Genomic DNA, 20517 nt, shown 5'->3' with positions numbered 1-20517 from the left:
TAGGGTTATACAAGCCGAGCGTCTTACACACTGAGCCAAGACGCCAAGTTTCGCTGTACTAATCTGAGCTATGAGTTTTCGGATTATACATATTGCACGCGGGGACGAGTTGGTAGATAAACCAGTGCACAAGAAAGCGCGCGGTCCTTGTGATGGCATTCTGTGCTTTCGGGTAGCTTGCTGAAAACTTATCTTAGGCATACTTGTATAGTGACTCTGTTTTGAAATGTAAACATGATGTTATGGGAAGTACACGGATATAACCGCAAGAGTTCACTGCCGGGCACACACCATCAAAACTAACCCAGCCTAGCTTCTGCATTGTCTGTTTCATTACACCACACCAGCACGCCGTCGTCGTCTCGATACTGCACATCGTAACAGTACTCCCCCCCCACACACACACACACAAGAAGCACAGTCCTGGTGCTTACTATGAAGTTGAAATATATTGATACGGTTTCCGAGGAGCGACATGCACGACTTCTGTGTGAGTTGTGGTGGAAGGATTGGTTTGGTGCAGAGGGGTTGGTCTCGTAGATTCACATCGCCATGGTGCAGCAAGACGCGGTAAGGGCGGGCAACATCCGCCCGAGCGATGGCATTTGAAGCGTAACTGCAGGAAGCGTCATCAAGGGGCAGCGAAGTGTCAATGGAAAGTAAAGGGTCGCACCGAAAATTAGATAGAAGGAACAACCTCCGGCGCTATCATGCCGCGAAGTATTACAGGTGAACGTTACGAATTGTGAAGATACGCTAAAACACAATGGTGGTCGGACACATACATTGACAGCGTGTCGGTCAGTATACGATTAAGGCGCTCAGTAAGCAAGTTCTTCTGTGGATGGTAGGGCGTTGGGAACTTATGACGCATATAGCCCATGAGAGGAAAAGATCATAAACCACTTGAAAAAGGAAGCAGCGACCGCGATCGCGGAGCACTTGACGAGGAGCGCCATGACGCAAGAGTACGTCACGTAGAAGAAAGCCTGCATCGTCGGAGGTACAGCTGGTGGAGAAAGCTCTAGGTATAGCATACCGGGTGGCGTAATCAGTCGCAACGGCAATGCATTTGTTCCCTGAAGTCAAATTCGGAAAAGGCCCAAGTAGGTCAATGCCCACATGAGAAAACGGCTTAGTCAGCACTGCGATTGGATCCAGGGGCCCACTAGGTTGAAGCGAAGCTGCCGTGTGATGCTGAGACAGCTTACACGCGGCGATGTAGCGAAGGTGAGAGCGGTAGAGGCGAGACCAAAAAATCATCGTCGCACGCACTATGTTTTTTGTGCGTGCCACTGCCAGGTGGCCTGCTGTAGAGGCGTCATGAAGTTTAGTGAGAACAGTGGAGCGCAGATGAAGCCAGACGACCAGCAAAAGGTACGTGCCGTCTGGCCGCATATTGCGTCGGTATAATGCCTCCTTATGTAGCACAAATATGCTGACGGACGAATCGTAGCTGTTGCGCCACTGGTCAATAAAGGGGCACAGTGCAGGATCGCGACGCTATTCGGAGCCGATATTAATAAAGTACGAGGTGGAAAAAAACATAGCCGTCGGTAGTATGGTGGGACACATCGGGAGGATCCACGTAATGGTCGCACAAGCAGTCATTTTCTTGGTGTAAATGTCCTGACGTGTGAACCACAGTAAATGTGTATTCTTATATGCTTAAGGCCCAGCGATATAAGCGGCTGGTGGGGTCGTTGGGCGAGGATAGCCAACACAAAGCGTGATGGTGTGTCATTACGCAGACAGAGCACCCCAACAAGAAGGGCGCAATTTAGTCAACATTAAAAACCTGCAAGGCATTCCCGCTCGGTAATTGAATAATTGCGCTCAGAAGGAGATAACAGGCGGCTATCAAAGGCAGTTATACGGGAGAAGTCATGCTGGTATTGTACAAGGATCACGCCAATACAATCGCCGCTAGGGCGGGTGCGCAGTTCTGTGAGTGCGGAAAGGTCGAAGTGCGCCAAGGACAAGTGGAGCTTTGAGGGCAAAAGCAGGGGTTGTGAAGACATAAGCTGGTCGCGGCCCTATGCGAAATGTGCGTTTTACTGCAAACGAGAGGTAAGGGGACGAGCGATGTCTGCGATGCTCCGAAGGCACCTTCCGGCGGTAGACAAAAAATTTCGATGGATCAGAGACGGGTTTGATATCGATGCTTTCGTTGCAGAACGGCAGGTCTAAGCGAATAAGGCGAGTTGAGCAATCGATCAGGGTCGCTTGGCCAGTTAAAAAATTCTAGGGGGCCCTTCGATCACTAAACTGCTATGAGGCGAAATTTTATATCGCGCGGTGGTAAGAAGCCATCCACTACGAAACCTCTTCCTCTCTGTTTTCACTGCCACCTTCGGAATTACGCGATACCATAAGCTATCAGCAAACACATAAAGCCCGCTTTAACCGAACCGAATGCACGTGCCTGCGTGACCTAGGGATAACGGGAATGCAAGGGTCTTGGCTGGCTGAGTCTTATATCACCTTCCCATATGAAAGGCGAGGACCGAGTTGGCAGCTCCTGCCAAACGTAATATCAGGAAGCCCTAAGTCCAGTTAATGCTTGGCCATGCCAGCTGGCAGCTATCACCTCCCATGTAAAGATTTTTTTACGGACAGACAAGATAAGCGAGCATGAGCCATTAAAGGCTAACGTCTTAGAATTCGATGCCTAGTATGGCAATGTGAGGGGCAGCTGTCGATGATGGTGAAACGCACAAGGGTAGTGTGGACGCAAATTGTCATGCGCGCAGTGCACAGTCTCACGACGGCAGCGACAGTTCCATCAGGCACACGAACGACTGACCTGCGGGTGTGACAAACCTGCGGGTGTGACAACCTTCTTGAGACAACGTCGAAGCGAAGAGCGGAGGACAGAAATCAGAGCACTAGCGTCAATAAGGGGCACTGATAGGAAAACTGTCCGCACAGATATCTAAAAGGTTGCTGCGATGAGCAGTGGTCAGCAGGCGGCTTTTATGACAAGGCCTTCAATGCAGCGTTACCTCCGCGCGCTGCCTTGGTTAGTTTTCCGAGAGAGAGCCATGGGAACGGGGTGACGGTGAACAGTGAGGTTGGCACGGTGGGTCTGGGCAGACGGCGGGCGACTTTAGGTGTGCGGGGCCAAAACGTTGAAGTCACGGGAGGGCGTGTCACGCAGAGTTTTTATTAGTGCGCAATTTGCGCTGAAATCATGATAGTAGGGAGCTCGAAGTGGCGCTACGTCACGGTTTCGGCAATTACGAGAATTGTGACCGACCAGTAGGAAGGTAAAACGCATAAGGGCGGTTGTTTAATGTGCGCCATTGTGCCATGTGACGGTACGGGCAACGGGTCGCGGGCGGGAAGGTCGCAGTAGGAGCCGCAGCAGCTACGACTGGAACATTAGGTGCGAGCGAAGGCTGTTCGAAAGGCTGGCCAGAGTTGAAGACCACGTTTGCGTTGAGGCCGTTATTAGCAAATACTTGGCGAACGACTACTTGGATATAGGCTGTAGTAGCATCTGTCGGCCGAGGGATGATTGCAACGGGCGTCATAGCTTCTAGCTCTCGGCAAACAATGCTGTTCAAATAGAACGAACGAGACGACTGCTGCAGTGTTGGGAGATTTTCGTACGAGGATGTTGCAGCTGTGTTTGGCAAGCTGTGAGAGCGGGGAGCAGTAAGGTGGGGCTTTGGTTGCTCGAACTGCTTGGAGGACTGTGTCGACCGTCGTATAGTCAGCAAAGGATTATAGTAAAATCATTGTCTGCGATTCCCTTTAACATGTGGCCCAACTCGTCGGACTCAGACATGACACTGTGCATTTTGCGGTTTAGGGCTAGGACGTCTTGATTACATGAGAAATATTCGGTCGAAGACTGGGCTCGGGATACCAGGTCTTTTTAGCGCCGAGCTAGCGGGCGATCGGCGTGCCACATAGATCCCGGAGTTTCTCCTTGCATATATGCCAGGATGTGGGATCGTATTCGTGCGATGCAAACCAGACGCACGCCGTAGCCGTCAGATAAAAAATGACATTCGCAAGCAGGAGGGTAACGTCCCGATGGTTATGCTTTCTGCCGCGCACGCACGCCAGCCTGCGAAGTCGACGTAATCGCTGCCTACGAAGGTGCTTGGATCAGAAGGCTGCACAATGGCGACGGTGGGAGCTAGTTGTGCCGCTAAAGAAGATGTCGAGTCGGACGGCATAATGCTAGCACCAAGCTGGCGGTCACTATGGACATCCAGACTTGCTTACTTAAGGACCCGAGCAATCTTCCACCAAATGGTAATGTAAGTAGTACATGGAGGTAACCGCCACCGTTCACTGTTAGGGACACGCCACCAGAAATAACCCAGCCTGGCTTCAGCCTTGTCTTCTTCACCACACCACACCAGCATGACGTCGTCGTCTCGATAAGGGTGTCAGTGGGAAATTTGAAAGGGCAATTTTTGATGCACGCGAAAAGCAAGGCGCCCGTGTGCTGTGCGATGTCAGTGCACGTTAAAGAACCCCAGGTGGTCGAAATTTCCGGAGCCCTGCACTACGGTGTCCCTCATAGCCTGTGTCGCTTTGGGACGTTAAACCCCACAAACCAAACCAAACCAATTTTTTTCCTATTCAATTTATACTGTTCATTTGAAATAGAAGGCAGTTCACAGAAAGGGAAAGGTGCCGCTGCGGTTTTGGTTTATTGGGGTAATGTTCTGTCGGACATCCTTTCCGTGAGAGTTTAACAACATGTATTAATATGAATCAACTGTTGTAATATTTGCTAAAATAATCCATATTATTCTCAGGATCAACCGCCAGAATAGGCGCCACAGGAATCGTTATTGCCAGCCTTGGGTAAGCGTCATTCATGTCTTTGTATATTTCGAAAGAAACTTAGAGTGCCTGAACTGAAAATTGACCGTGCCGCTACTAAAACGTGCAGGACGCATTTCATAGGACGCATTTTTAATTCGGAAGATCAATAATTTTCATACAGGCAGGAAATGATTTCTTAAGTTTTACTTTGCAGTATGTCCGGATCACCCAGATTGCATATGTTGCGACCCTTCATTTCCGTACATTGAGAAGCGATTTAAGGTTCCTAAGAGTGCCTCTGCCCGAGCCTTTAACACATTTTAGAGTTTACAATGAAGTGATGAAGAATAAAATAGTAATAAGAGACACTTTAATGACAGCAAGAGATGTCCGACTGGTAGCTAGCCTGGCATGCGGATACTGGTGATCGGGAATTGTGCGGGGAACTTATGATCCGCCTATAAGCGTATGATGTAATATCGTAGTGTACCCCCGGCTACTTTAGCAAGCCGTGTGCCTCGGTCAGCATAGCCTAGTTGTAATGTGAATACAAGGGTCCTAGTAGTCTGATTCTAGTTTCCCTATACCATGCTAAAGCAGAGCTGCAAGTTTCACTGCCTGCCAAGCGTAACGTCCAGCCAGTACGCGCCATGTCAGCTACCAGCTACCATCTGCTAGAAGCATGGTCGTGATCTTTGCCCACAACGGCAAGGCCGGTGCAGGTGACAGTGTCGACGCCGCGTTCTCGGAAAACGCGGCCTTTATTGCTGTGGCTTTAAAAAGGAGGAAAAATAAAACAACGATGAAACAAAAATCAATACGACATAACGCCTAAGAAACAGACGCACATACATAGGGTGACATCTATCTAGGTTTTATGACAATAGAAAGTCACAAGTGGCGTCGATTCTATGAAAGTATTTGTGTCGGCGTTCCGGATCGCACGAAGAGAGCGCTGGTGAAGCCAGGATCCAGCCACCACAAGTCCAGCTGCATCTTTTCATAAGAACCGAATGGGATTGTACACTGATGTAGCGCCATGCACTCTATTCGTGGCGTCGTCAGCGTCGTTGCCCGCAATGCTCCGAATAGCACCTAACCACTGCCCCGCCTGGGTGGCGCAATGGTTACGGCACTCGACTACTGTTCCCAAGGACGCGGGATCAAACCCCGGCCTCGGCAGCCGCTTTTCGATGGAGGCGAAAAGCAAGGTGCCCATGTGCTGTGCGATGTCAGTGCACGTTAAAGAACCCCAGGTGGTCGAAATTTCCGGAGTCCTCCACTACGGCGTCTCTCATAGCCTGAGTCGCTTTGGGACGTTAAACCCCACAAACCAAACCAAACCAGCACCTAACCACTGTGGAACATCCCCGGAGACCGAACTCGCATGCTTCAGTGCGAGTTCGTGAGAAGCCAATTTAAGTCGATGTGTGTAGTTCCTGAATCCATTGTGAATTTAATGACTGCAGTGGGACAGAAAGCAAAGATAACTCATTCTACAGGCGGCTGTACAGAATATACGTAATAGCTACTCGCAGAACAACTGGCTCAGTTGCCATAGCCGACGCGCGGTGACTGAGTGTGCCTGAGTTTGTGGTCTGCGTGTATGGTATCCTGATGCCAATGACTGAGGATGCAGGCATGACAGAGCCAGCAGGTTAGATGAGGCAATGCCCACTGTACTTACCAGACATGTACTCAAGGACCACCCATTTACGTACAGGTCCAGAACTGTGGAGTTCACTCGTAATGCCGTTTATGTAGTTTATATTCGCAATTAAGTGAATCTGCACGGTGGTAAATATTAGGTGACTGCGCACTGCTTTTGCGACTGGCGGTTGGAGATCGCAGTCGTATTGTGTTCTGCAAAGGGGTGAAAAGATTCATATGCCACAAACCGCAGCTGGAGACGAACCATGTCCTGCGGAAATAGTATGCCCTTTGCTAAAGCAGACTCGTGGAGGTGGTTTTCAAAATTACGAGGCAGACTATTATGGCTTTAGCTTGTATAGTGTTAAGCAATATAGTGTTGGCTTGCGAGAGGCTCCGTGAGCAAGATATAGCTATAGTAAACAAATGAGCACATTTTGATCTATAACCTGATAAACGTGTGGTAATCATAAGAGGGATATTCAAAAATCATATCAAGAATTTCTGATGGCGTATTTCGAGACAGAGCGAAAAAGCTCCCGCCATGAAAGTAACATTTTTGCGTACTTTGAAGACGAAAGGAGACGACGCTTGTTTAAGAATAAGGCTTTACAGCTCTTGCTGTCTTTAGTCACGCGTACATGACTCCCCTGTCTTGTCTGGAGCACCACACAGAGGTATCATTTGCATAGGGGAGATTTCAATGGTATGTAGCATGCCAACAAGAACCTCCAGTAAAACAAGATATATTCACTCCCTGAGCGAAGCAACGAGATACATGATACAGGGATGTGCCACCTTTTACCCTTGACATGTAATTGAATCTCTCATAGAGATTACCACACAACCATTTAGAGATTTGTCAACTGATACCAACTGATTGCAAGAATGAATGAATCGCCTCATGTTTGACTTTATCAAAGCTTGATTCTCGTGAAAGGGGACGCCAATGAATATCGACCGCTTACCTGCTATGCGTCTTACACATTTGGCAAGAGCAATAATGTTGTCAACACAGCTATGACTCTTTCTGAAGCTTGTCATTGTTGGAAGGAAATTGCCATCTTTGTGACGTCCAGTTAAGACGCGAATAGACAATTCGTTTCATTCGTCTCCGCACGCAAGACAGTGGAATACCACGGTAGGATTTCAAGTCCATTGATGATGTGCCGCTTTAAGCACAGTAATAACAAAGTGGATACTTCCAGTAGCGCACAAGACGGTCTACCGCACAGGAGTTATAAACGGCAATCAACCCTGCCTTGGCTATACTTCGCGGTTGAGGCAAGGAAGGAACGCGGCCAAGTGCCGGACAGGATATTTCGTTAGTGATTTCCTAGGCAGCTTGATGCACTTCCTTAATAATTCTAGGAGGGCGATAGGAGAGAAGCTTGGAGCAACTCTGGCAGCGCAGTGGCTTCTATTGGAGCAATGATATTTGAGCAGAAGGCCTCCGGTGCTTCAAGTGAAGAATTAGTGTTTACATCCACGCACCCGAGAGAATGCAGTGACGAAGGCGGGCTTCCGATGCTCCACACAATGCTTCGCACCTTCGAAAGAGGCTTTCCAGGACCTATTTTCGAGCAAAATGGTCTACATTCCCTTCCTGCTGGTTTCTCCAAATGCCGCTGAAGTTGTTTTTCTGCACGACTAGCAACGCGAATATCATTCTTGGAAACCTTGTGAGCCTGTTTTTCTGCTGTACGGTGTATTGATCGATGTTCTGCGTAATCAGCATCAAAAGGTGGGTAAGCCTCTGGTAGGTTCAGGATATTAGTGCTAAGTGCATGATCTCGTTCTACTGCAGCAAGGAAACATTTGGATTTCGGTGCGACAGATGCAGTTGATTTACAGTGCCAGTGCTATCTTGCAGTAAATTTCATACCACTGGGAACATGCAATAGTGCGACTAACCTAAACTTAGGTAGGTATATATGTGATCGTTACCCTGAAACTCAATTTCCTCAGACAAGGTTATTGAAGCCGACAGATTGGCTGAGATCTTAGAGACGCCAAGGGCGCTGGGCAATTCTGCTTGGTAGGGAGTTGTTTCGCCGCGCATTCGAGAATTGTGAAATTATTGTGCAGAGCAGTCAAATAGTTGCCGAACTCTGGCGGTTGATATAATGCAACCCCCAAGCAGGATGACTTGAGCTGAAACCTGCCGTTACGATATCTGGCGCGCGGGTTGTGCGCTAAATATCTTGCAGGCGGTGAACATCAAAACATACACGATAATGTATGTATCCAAAGATTCCAGTACACTGCACTTTCAAGCATTTGACAATAATTCCAATGTACTCATAAAGTTGATTCGGTGGCTCGGAATGAGGGATGAAGGTGATATTTTGCGGACAACCAGAATAGCCTTACGGAGGTTCATGCTAGTTGTTGATTGCACTGCTGTGTAGACCTGAAAGACGGAGTGCAGTGGTTAGTTAAGCTTCTTATTAGACAGTTATAGGGAATGATGCTTGAAAACAGCGTCGAAAATCATAGACGCTAACGAACTATGCATGTATTTCAATAAAAGATGGTGCCCATGATTCGAATCATTTGCATGCTAGGTCGAACCGCCAGTCGGTTGATTACTAGCGCGATTGTGCAAGAATAGGTATGAGAAAATCAAGAATTTTTAAAGATGGCCTTCAGAAACGAGGACGAGATCGGTGTAAAAAAAGCGGGATCAACCTGAAAAAGCGGATACATTGGACACCTGGAGCATTCAGAGTTTGGGTGAAGAGGTCTTTTCAACGGCAGTTCTATGATACACCACGCCTGAGGCTGCCCAGCAGCAGTTTCATACGTTCTCGGTACAGAAGGCTGCGAAACGTCTAGCCGCAAATAAAAAAAAGAGCGCTCAGTCACGTCATCAATGCACAAGTACCTTTTTTTCCCCGGACAGTGTAGGTGATTTCGTTCTAGCCGATGAGTTTCTTTGTTGCGGCTTCTCAGGTATTTCGTTTTCCACAAATAATTCAGTTTTGCTGACCTAATTACGGCCGGTATTGTTGGAGCGCTTATACGTATAAATGAGTTTCTTGTTCTGTTAGGCTGTGCTGTGGGAATATTTTATCTCATGTTGATTACAGTTAGGAAAAAGGAGCCTGTCACCTGGGCATGTAGTTTAGTCGTGGTGCCAGCTGCCACAGCAAAGGCGGTTGAAGGCAAGTCAGCAAGTAGCCGCATGGCCGAAGCGCTTCAATCTGCTGAATTGCCATGGTTATAGAATATACTCAAACACACGGTGTCGTAAAAACCCAAGCATAACGTATTCCGACGCAGATTTTTTCCCAAATATAATGCGCACATATTCTGACTTTCCTTCAAGGTGGACAGATTTTACTAGGGCACTACATGACAACGGTGTTTTAGATATCTCTTTAAGAAAGATCCAGGGGGGAACCATTGATGACACCGACTATGGTGTTGCTTGATCGGGGTTAGTAGGAATATAACACAATTCTTGCTTCTACTCTGGTTTGAATGAGGAGCTCAGTCGCGACCACGATGCAGGTATCAACTTAAAAAGATGCAGGCAGTCGTTAATGCGAATTTGAAGGACGCCATCTTCAGCCATAAATTTTATTCCTTATCTCATTTCCAACGAATTGAACCGAGTAATACGATGTCTAAAATCAGCTGGTTAAATGAAAACCGAACGATTGAACTTAGATGCTTTAGAAATGTTGGATGCGTCGAGCCTCAAAAGCGGCCGCCTCGAGAGACACTTTGACGCCACATAAACAAATATCGCATGTTTTTCAGCAGACTTCGTAGTAGAGTTACGTGATGGTAGATGAAGACTTTCGGCTATCTGAAAAGTCATCCTGATCTGTAGGTGGCGGCTTTTTCCTGCTTGCGATGCTAGGATCAGGGGCGTGTTGTAGGAGAGCATCAGCAGAGGAGAATCCTCAGTTTGGTGATGATGGTTAGCGACCGCGTCTCTACGGTTGAGGCGATAGGTAAAGCTTGCAGATCCGGCGCGGTTGCTGAAGTTAGGCCTGGCATTTCTCTGAGAGGCCACTGATGTGGTCCAAAGAAACAAGCCAAAATCTTGCAATGCAGGTAATTACAGTAAATATGAAATGTCAATCAAATAACCACAATTATTCTTCAAGATTCTGATATTATGCGAAAGCGATGTGGCGCAGGTTCTAATCTTCGGTCGCCTAGCTCTTGAATACTCGGCTGAAAAGAGACATACATTAAACCCCTATTTTAATTCTGGTTTAACTCACGTGCTCTGCCGCAGAATCCTCGGCCCCCCTATTTTAATTCTGGTTTACCTCACGTGCTCTGCCGCAGAATCCTCGGCCGCACTTCTACGCCATCATCTTGATAAAATGCGCGGCGGCAAAGGAAGCACCGCAGCATTGCTATCCATAACATTGCTATGCAGCTAGTGCTATGCCTCTGCTCCCCAAGCAAGAAGTCTTATTTTTACTCAGGTTATTAGTCTGCGGATAGTGCATTCACACTGAAGATCTGAGGAACTATCGGAGTTGTCGAGATGGTTTACGAAATAGGTTGGAGAGAAATGATCGCGAATCAGTGATTTGAATAGGGAATGAGGGTGGGCAATAGACGATACATGGCAAATTTACTTTTGAAACGAAATTAACTTACATTACTAAATATCTTGCTGAAGATTTCAAAACCGTATTTAACCCACGCTATGAATTACTGCTCTCAAAACGTAATAATATTATATTACAATTAGTGCTACAGAGCAATTTAATTACTTTTGAATTACTTGTAAACCAAAATAAAACCTCTCTCCAAACATGACGCACACATTATGTCGTCCTTTTGTTCAACTTCGGTCCCAGACAGCTATTGCCAGCCTCTTTGCTATAGTACCCGCTATCACCTAGTTAAGACAACGGCAAGAAAACTATAGAATAGAAGCATGGTCAAAGGTTCATTACTTTCATTGTACTTCAATCAAAAACAAGCGGTGAAGCCAGCGTTTTTCTGTCCCGGAGTTGTCTTCACCGTTTGTCACCTATTAAGCAACCATAGTTCTGCATAAAAAAAGTAACCAAATTTCTATAAAGAAAGGTGTTAGGCAAGGAGACACGATCTCCCCAGTACTATTCACAGCTTGCTTAGAGGAAGTATTCAGAAACTTGGAATGGGAGCAGTAGGGATAAGGGTAGGTGGAGAATACCTCAGTAATCTGCGATTCCCTGATGGCATTGCCTATAGCTAAGAAACTCAAGGAATGAACTACAAATCATTGATGACCTTGACAGGATAAGCAGAAATGGAAGCATGAAAATAAATATGTAGAGGATCAAGGTAATGTTCAAAAACCTCAGGAAGGAACAGACGCTAGGTAGCGTAGCATAGTATTCGAATATGTCTACATAGGACAGGCAGTAACAAAAGATCCGGACCATGAAGCGAAATAATCGGGAAAATATATTTGGGATGAGGCGCATTTGACAAGTACTCGTAGGTTATGACTTACCGGTGTCTATCAAGAGGGAAGTATACAACATTTGCATCTTACCTGTACTCACCTATCGGGCTGAAATGTGTAGGCAAACGAAACGGGTTCTAAATAAGTTGAGGACAACGCAGAGTGCTATGGAACGAAAATTGATACGGATAACGTTAAGAGATATGGAACGTGTAGAGTGGATAAGGGACATAACTCATGTTCTTGACATTCTATTGGAAATCAAGAAGTAGGCATGGGCATAACCTGTATTGTCTAGAGGATACAACCGATGGTCGCTTAAGGCAACATGCTTTATTCCAAGAGAAGGAAAGCATACAAGGAGGCAACAGGAAGTTAGGTGGGCAGATGAGGTTAGGAGAGAGAGAGAGAGAAAAAACTTTATATAATGCAAAAAAAAAAGAATAATAATGAACAGCTCCCGCGGTTGGGTCCTCATTCCAGGACTCCTGCGGCCTTTGCTGCCTGGCTGGCACATTCAATCAACCAAAGCTTCCTCCCCGCGGCTCTCGTCGTCAGAGTCTGTTCCCTCTTCCTCGTCGGGAAAACTGAGTACGGCGACGCTTGGAGGTGGCGTTGCCGAAGTTGGCCGGAACAAAGAGCCTCCATGTATGTACGTTACACCGTAGTGCAACGAACGATTGCATCCTTGTGGACACAAACGGACCTACATTGTCCAATAACGTTAAGATAATAACCGACGGTCACGAAGTTGCCGCGCTCGTTGACACCGGTGCTGATTATTTGGTATTTAGTGCAGAATTTTGCCACCGACAGCGAAAAGTGACTACCACGTGGGATAGCCCTCCAGTACCAACCACGGGGGGTCGCCTGGCGTACCCTACAGGAAAATGAACCGCCCGCACCGAAATTCATGGTGAGACCTGCCCTGCGAAATTCGTGATCTTATAGAGCATTGCTCTAAAGCTGTTATTTTGAGAATGGACTTTCTTCGCTAGTATGGCGAAGTGAACGACGTGGGAAGAACAAATTGACATTCCAGACACGTTCTGTTTCGCCAAGGCCTCATCTAGCGAGCCGAGCTGTGCTTCGAGTAGACTCCGAACACGTAAATTTGCCGCCGCTGTCGACAATTTTTCTGCCTGTTAGAGCCGAGACATCTGTTCGGGGCGAAGGTGTCATGGAAGGAAATGTTGAAATGCTGCTTACGAGGGGAATCGGCGTTGCGAGAGGGATAGGAAACGTGAAAAAAGAGCGGGCCAACATCATCGTGACCAAGTTTAGGAATGAGCCACAACACCTGAGGAAAGAGACAGTTATGGCCTACATGGAAGAAATTAGTGACGTTCATGCGGCTGTTGCGTTTTCTGAGCAAGGCTTATCATCCAGACCACAACAAAAACAGGAATTGCAGCTAAACCTATATAAAAGGCTAGAGTTGTCCCAAACCGCGAGCTTCTCGAACTATTACATCGATACAACGATTGCTTTGCCACGACATCCAAGGTTCGCCAGACGCCTGTCGCAGAACACAGAATTATGGTAGATATCGCCACACATCCGATTTGCCAACCGCCATACCGGGTTTCCTTGAAAGAAAGAGAGACGATACAGGAGCAAGTGCGTGAAATGCTAAACGATGACGTCATCCAGTCTTCCAACAGTCTGTGGACTGCACCTGTGGTGCTGGTTAAAAAGAAAAACGAGCCGCTGCGATTCTGCGTAGATTACCAACGAATAAATAAAGTGACACAGAAGGATGTATACCCACTGCAACGAATCGACGACGCCCTAGCTCGGCTCCGTCCCGCCCACTATTTTTCGTCGATCATTTCAAGAGCGGATACTAGTAGATTGAAGTAGATGAGCGGGATCGGGAGAAAACTGCATTTATAACACCAGATGGCCTCTATAACTTTAGGGTGATGCCGTTTTGTTTATGTACTACCCTTGCAACATTCCAAGGAGTCATGGACACTGTTCTCGCCAGACTGAAGTGGCAGACCTGTCTTGTGTATTTAGATGATGTTGTTTCTTTTTTCGAGCACCTTTTTTCCAGGCTATACGGAAGGCAGGCCTCACACTCAAGCCTTCAAAATGCCGGTTCGCGTACAGCGAGTTAAAGTCTCTTGGGCATATTGTCAGCCACGCGGGCGTGAAGCCCGATCCTGAAAAAAACAGCAGCTGTAGGTAGCGTCGTTTCCACGACCGTCGAACAACAAGAGTCTGAGAAGGTTTCTTGGTTTGTGCGCCTACTTCAGACGTTTTGTCCACAACCTCGCCCAAATCGCCGCGCCCCTGATCCACCTTAAAAAAGATAGTATTGCCTTTGAATGGAATGAAGAGCAAGAGTCAGCAGTCAGGCAGATAAAACAAGCCCTTCAAACACCACCTATATTAGGCTACTTCGATTAAGCTGGCGACACTGAGCTCCGCACCGACGCCGGCAACAAAGGACTGGGGGCAGTACTTGTGCAATCGCAGGACGGTGTTGAGCGAGTTATTGCGTATGCTAGCGGAACCCTTTCCAAGGGAGAGTGTAATTACTCCACAACGGAAAAGGAGTGCGTCGCTGTCATCTGGGCAACAACAAAGTTCCGACCGTATATGTACGTCCGCCATTTTCGTGTGGTCATCGACCACCACTCAATACGTTGGTTGGCCAAGCTTAAGGATCCTGCTGGGTGGCTTGCTCTGTAGGAGTACGAAATCACTATTTTATATAAATTCTGCCGAAAGCATCATGACGCTGACTGCTTGTCTCGAGCCCCCCTTGGAGCCGGCGACAGGAGACGATGATGACGCTGACAGCTTTATTGCGGTCTTAAACACGGCAGATATGGCGGTTCAACAAAGACATGATCCACAGCATGGCCAGCTAATCGCGCATCTTGAAGGAGATGACGATGTGGTACCGCGTGTTTTCCTGCGTGGCCTGCCCACATTTAGAATTCGGAACGGCGTCCTATACAAAAAGAACTTCGAGAGCAGACAGATAAGGTTAAATTTCTAGGAGTCAAGTGTAGGGGGGACATCTAGTACAGGACCGGGTTATTTGGAGGAATATGGAAAAGTCCTTTGCCCATGCGTTTGGTATAGTCCGGCTCATGATGATGAGCCAAATCATTTACTGCTTCCGTGATCTAAGGAATTGACACCGGCACCATACTCTCAGTATTGTTTGCGCCATGGATATTTCTATCTACCTCTTCCCCGTCTCGTCTCAACGCTCCCTTGTCCCATCGGGACGAGCCTATCCATGCACCACTGTGCCGCTGACTTCTCAACAGGGTGCTCAACAAAGCACTCCCTACTAGTTTTGAACAGGACGCTGTTGCACCATCTGGCACCTAGGAGGTCTCATGACGCCTTATATCTTGTTGCTTGGGGAATGGTTGCGACAGCTTATATGATAACCGGACTAAATATACCGGCAACAGGTGACACCAAACGTAAAAGACTAGTAATTAGACTCAAATCTGTTTTTTTTTTTATAATGTTACGCTGCCCTACGCTTTCCGCGCGTCGTTTTTGCTTTCTCATCACTCTACCATATTTCTAGGATGGCAGTGGTGTACTTTAGGATAAGAAATTTAAAAAGTAATTAAGTTCTTCTAAAATAATCCTATATATTATAGTAATTGGAGAAAATAAGCAACAGTATTTTATTACTGCACTTTAATTATTGCCATGTCTGGACTACTGGATGCGTATTAGGTTTCCTTTAGCACAGTGTGTGAAAGTGAACTCGGCGCACAAGAGCATCAATAAAATGGCAGAGAGAGCATAGAAGGGTGGACGGCAGCACATGCCAAGAGCAACTCGCGTTGGATTTTAGCCATGCGCAGTGCTCTTTAATATTACCAATCGCAAGCTTATCATATGGCCCAAGCATAAAAAATATATCGGAATCAATTGCTCCAAATTTGGGTGTTGCGAATAGTGGCGAAGCCTGCCATGATTGAAGTATACTGTCTGAGTTGCAAACTTTTAGATTGGTTGTAAATGCCCAACCGCCTGCTCAATAAAATCAAAGACACACTAAAAAAATAATTACACATAAGTTACAGAAATAATTTGCTCTAAAAGAATAAAAAAAAAGAAGAAACACTGTTTAGCAGTGTACAGCGGCGCTTTTAGATGACACTACGACCCATAAGCTCATGAAAATTCATACCAAGATTACTCACTTTTGAAGCGGAGTTTCATAACTGGTAAAATCAAAAACCACTGGTAATGTGGTCTAGAGAAATCACGCTACCTATCCGCTAATCAGTGACCGCGCATTTTTTCTCCCAACTGCAACCTGCCGGATATATTCTCTCGGTTTGCTCAAAACCAATACCGACAACGCCTACCGCGCTTATTTTCTGAAGAACTAGGTATCTAACGCTTTGATCTAACAATATCAACGGAGAAGCAACGTTGATCTAACAATATCATTAGAAACGTTGATCTAACAATATCACTTTTTAAACGACAAAAACTTAGGGTAGATGAAAACAATAAAATCACGGTCCCGAAAACAAAATTACAGCCTAGCGTCTTATCCATTGAGACACCGGGGCAAGTTTGGCGTACCCAACTGGGTTGTTGGTTTTCTTATTGTTTCCAGAAAGTGGGGACGAGTTGATAGCTGTGCCAGTGTACAAGACAGTGTGCGGTTGTTGCGATCTCATTCTGTGCTTTCGGAAGTTTAGTAATAACTTATAAAAATGTGAACATAGGATTTCAGTGGCCCATTTGAAAGGCAGTACTGTTGTGTTCACTCAATATTGTATTTTAACTTAAGAGACACTTCACGTAGGGTGATGGGAATCCCAGCGGTTTAGGTTTATTAGGAAACTTGCTGAATGATCGCATTTCTCTGTGAGTTGAATAACGTCTTAATATGAAGACATTGTCGCAATGTTAACTAAAATAATTCATTTTTTCCTCAAAAAACAACTGACAGTGAATTAACTGCAAATCAACCATGTCGCTTGTAATAGCGGTAGTTTGTGGAGGTTTACAGATGGCATAAGATTAGAGAAATGAAGAATTTGCAAAAAGGCAAAAACTCACCAATTAATATGTCCTAATTTACACATTTCGCGAGTGCTTAGTAAATGGTTCCCGAACATTTAGGTTACTGTATGTTACGTCTCTTCACTTTCGCACAAATAGAAAGAATGTAACGCACCAAAACAAAGGCCTCCGTCGAAACCATTATTGCATTTCAGGGACTACAGACGCATCCATGATGCAGCGATGACGAATATAACAATAACAGTCACTTTAATGTAGCAAGAAATGTCCACCTGGTAATTTCCTTGGCATGCTGCTCTTGGTGATCGTGAATTATGGCAGGACATAAAAGACGGAACTGAAGGAGAGCACAGGCACAAAAGCTCAGCCTTGAAGGGTATTACGCAATAGCGTATGCTACCACCCCCCTTATAAAATTTCGGCTACTTTAACCAAGCCGTGTAAGCGGGCCCGAGTGTCCTAGGGGCAATAAGGCTCCAATGACCCTAGCATTTTGATTCAGGTATCACCATTTCATTTTAAAGCAGACGCCACAATTGGCAGGTCCTGTCAACCGTAACGCAAGGCAACTCTCCGTTCTGTCGGTGCGTGGCCATGTCAGCTGCCAGCTACTGCCGGCCAGTGCCATGCTCGTGATGTTCCCTCACAACGCCAGTTCAGCTTCCGGAGCCATCGGCAGACGCGGGGTATTTAGGAAACAGTGCCTTTATCGGTATTGTGTTAAAAAGTGAAGAAAATCAAAACAAGGATGAAACACAAATCAATCAGACATAACGCCGCACAAACGAGCCCACACACAGATGATGACGCCTCTAGATTGTACGGCAATCGACAGTTGCAAGTAGCGTCAATTCTATAAAAATGTCCGTTTTGATGTTCCGGATCGCATCAAGAGAGCATTGGCGAAGCCAGAATTCAGTCACCACATGCCTGGCTGCATCTCAACGTAAAATCGAATGATGTATCGCCATGCACTGTGTTCTTGCTGACATCGCCGTGGTCATTTCCAACGATGCCTCGATGGCTCAGCGACACCACTGTAGAAAAAAGCGATGGCTCAACTCGCAGGCAAAGCTAATTTAAGTCAATGACGTGCTGTTCCTGAATACGTGGTGTATTTAACGACTGCTGTGCAGTGCGAGAGAAAGTAAACTCACGCTGCAGGTGGCTGTTGCAGAATATACGTAGTGGCTGCTTGCAGAACGGCTGTCTCAGTAGCCTTAGCCGAAGCGCGGTCACTGAGCGCTGCCGAGATTGTGGTCTGCGTGTATGGTATCCAGAAGCCAATGGCTGAGGAGCCAAGCATGAAAGAGGCATCAGTGTCTATTAGGTAGCGTCCACTGTAGTAACCAAACATCTAATTTGCGTGCAGGTCCGGTATTGTGGGTTATACTCTCAATGCCATATATATAACCTGAATTTGCATGAAGTAAACCACCACGGTAGTGCAGGTGACATGACTGCGCACTGGTATTGCGAAGGGATTGGAGACTGCAGTCATACTGTTCTCTGCAAGTGGGTAGATATATACCAGGCAGCAGACATCCCACTGTTGGCATTATCTTGATAACGTCCGACTCTACACAATGCCGCAAATTTGCCAACACCGTACTAACCCTGGGCCCAAGGTGTATGCTGCCTGGGGAGGTTCACACGAGACAAACCGTAGCTCGGCACCAAGCAGGTCCTGTGGTAACAGTCTGCTCTCGGCCTCAGAAGACTGTGGACGTGTTTCCTAGCGAACCCCACACTAGGCTACCCGTGCGCGAATTTAGCGGTACCTTAAAAAGAGCGGCTGGGCGCATGCTCCGCTACCATGGCACCCAGTTGCGCTGCTCTAGAGGTGTTCCGCTGCTGCGCTCGCTAGAGGGAGGAGGATGGTGGTAATGGCTTCCCAGCAGACGCGCGCACTGTCATGGAGAGAACGAGAAGGGTATTTACTGCACTAACCGAGTGGAGAAGAAAACCGTCTGCTAGCATCGCATGTGCAAGGCATGAAAGTGGATTCTGCCTATGACACCGGTGAACATTCATGTGTTCAACGAAACGCAGATCGAGTTCAATGCAACCCTCGGTCGCTCGCAGCAGAAATTTTCGCTCCGCATACGTTTCAGCAGCATCAAACAATACTAACTTTTCAGAAGATAGAGGCGAGACAGACTCTTAAAGCTTTAGATTGCACAGTTTCAACAACATCGTGTTGGCTTGCGAGAGGCTCTCGCGAGCACACTGAATATAGCGCAGAACGCTTTCATAAAATTCTCCATATAAGCGTATAGTAAAATTTCTAGAACAAACGCTTCGTCTAGCTTAGCGAATTGGAAAGATGGATATATAAGAAAAAATTGTGATATATAAGCTGGTGAACATGTAATGGCCACGAGAGGGAACTTGTCAATGATGACACCTAGAATTGTTTTGCTGGTAGCATATTGTTCTAGCTGCACATGCTAGCAAGTTTCAGCACATAGTGAGAAAAATTCCACCGTGAAACTAAAATTGTGGCGTGGTTCTCTGAAGATATAACAAGAAAAAGCTTGTTTAAGAATAATGCAATGCAGCATCTTGCTGTCTTAAGTCGGGCATACACAATTTGCGTGTTTTTTCAGGAGTACCACGAACAGATATCATCTGTGTATAGGGAGATTTCAACGGTAGTTAGAACACGGACAAGAAAGTCTAGTCCAACAAGACTTGAAAGACCTTGTGCTTAAATTCCCTGAACACTACAAGATGCATGATACAGGGATGTGCCACCTTGGACCCTTGACGTGCAGTTCAAATTGTCATGAAGATTACCACACAGCAATTTATACATTTCTCCACAAGTATCAGTTGATCATCAGGCTAAACGAATCGGCTCATGTATGACGTTATCCAAAGTTTGCTTCTCGTCAAGGAGCACTGCAATGGTTATAGACCACTCAGATTTGCGGTGCCTGGCACAACTGACAAAAGCGATAACGTTGTCAACAAAGCTTGTGTGCAGTTCTGGTTGGCTCGCGAGAACACTAGAGTGCTTTCTGAGTGCACATACATAGATGCAAGCATCTTTCAAGTTATTTGCTTCTATATATGATAAAATGGCTTAAATATATAGCTGCTCTCAAATTTTGTATTGGAAAGTATTGTATCCTACTTAGATTTCTTGTTCTGTTACCATTGCTGTTTTGTTTATCTTTTTGTTCCTGTAGTGCGGTCAGAGAGCGGCCATAGGAGACAAATGTGGGAAAAACTGTGCATGCGTCGCAAACGCTCCGGAAAAACCTCGGCGACCACTTGCTTGCATATGGTCACCAGCTTGGACTGTGAAAAGAGAAGAGGTGATACGGAAAAGGACTAAACTGAATCAATAAAGTATGGTTTGAGCAAACCAGGTGACGTTTCGTTTTTTAAATCAATCATTAATAATATGCAGTTGTGAAGCCACAAAAAGAAGATTAGTCTAACACTGTCTCAAAGATGAATGCGCTTCACCGCTCGCAGTGAGGACATTAGAAGGGTTTAGGAACTGCATAGTCGAACATCGTCCCATCTCTCTCCGAGTCGGTCTGCTGGAAACATACAGGCACTGAAAATGAACTGAAAATCAAAATAAACACTTGGCACCAAGTATGGAG

At 46.4% G+C, this 20517-nt stretch overlaps 1 long non-coding RNA gene across 1 annotated transcript in view; it reads left to right on the top strand.

Moving 5' to 3' along the window:
* LOC146181934 (uncharacterized) overlaps positions 1–20268 on the top strand; it is a 28705-nt gene extending 8437 nt beyond the window's left edge. Inside the window, exons 2-3 of the long non-coding RNA XR_014700030.1 lie at positions 4782–4830; positions 20092–20268. This is a non-coding gene — a long non-coding RNA (uncharacterized LOC146181934). The remainder of the gene's footprint in view (positions 1–4781; positions 4831–20091) is intronic.
* The last annotated feature ends 249 nt before the right edge of the window (positions 20269–20517 follow it).

Source organism: Amblyomma maculatum, chromosome 8 (assembly GCF_055883805.1).
Source record: "Amblyomma maculatum isolate TAMU_Amacu chromosome 8, ASM5588380v1, whole genome shotgun sequence".
NCBI classification, from domain to species: Eukaryota; Metazoa; Arthropoda; class Arachnida; order Ixodida; family Ixodidae; genus Amblyomma; species Amblyomma maculatum.
Note: the sequence above shows the minus strand (reverse complement) of the source record. Positions and strands in the feature narration are given on the sequence as shown.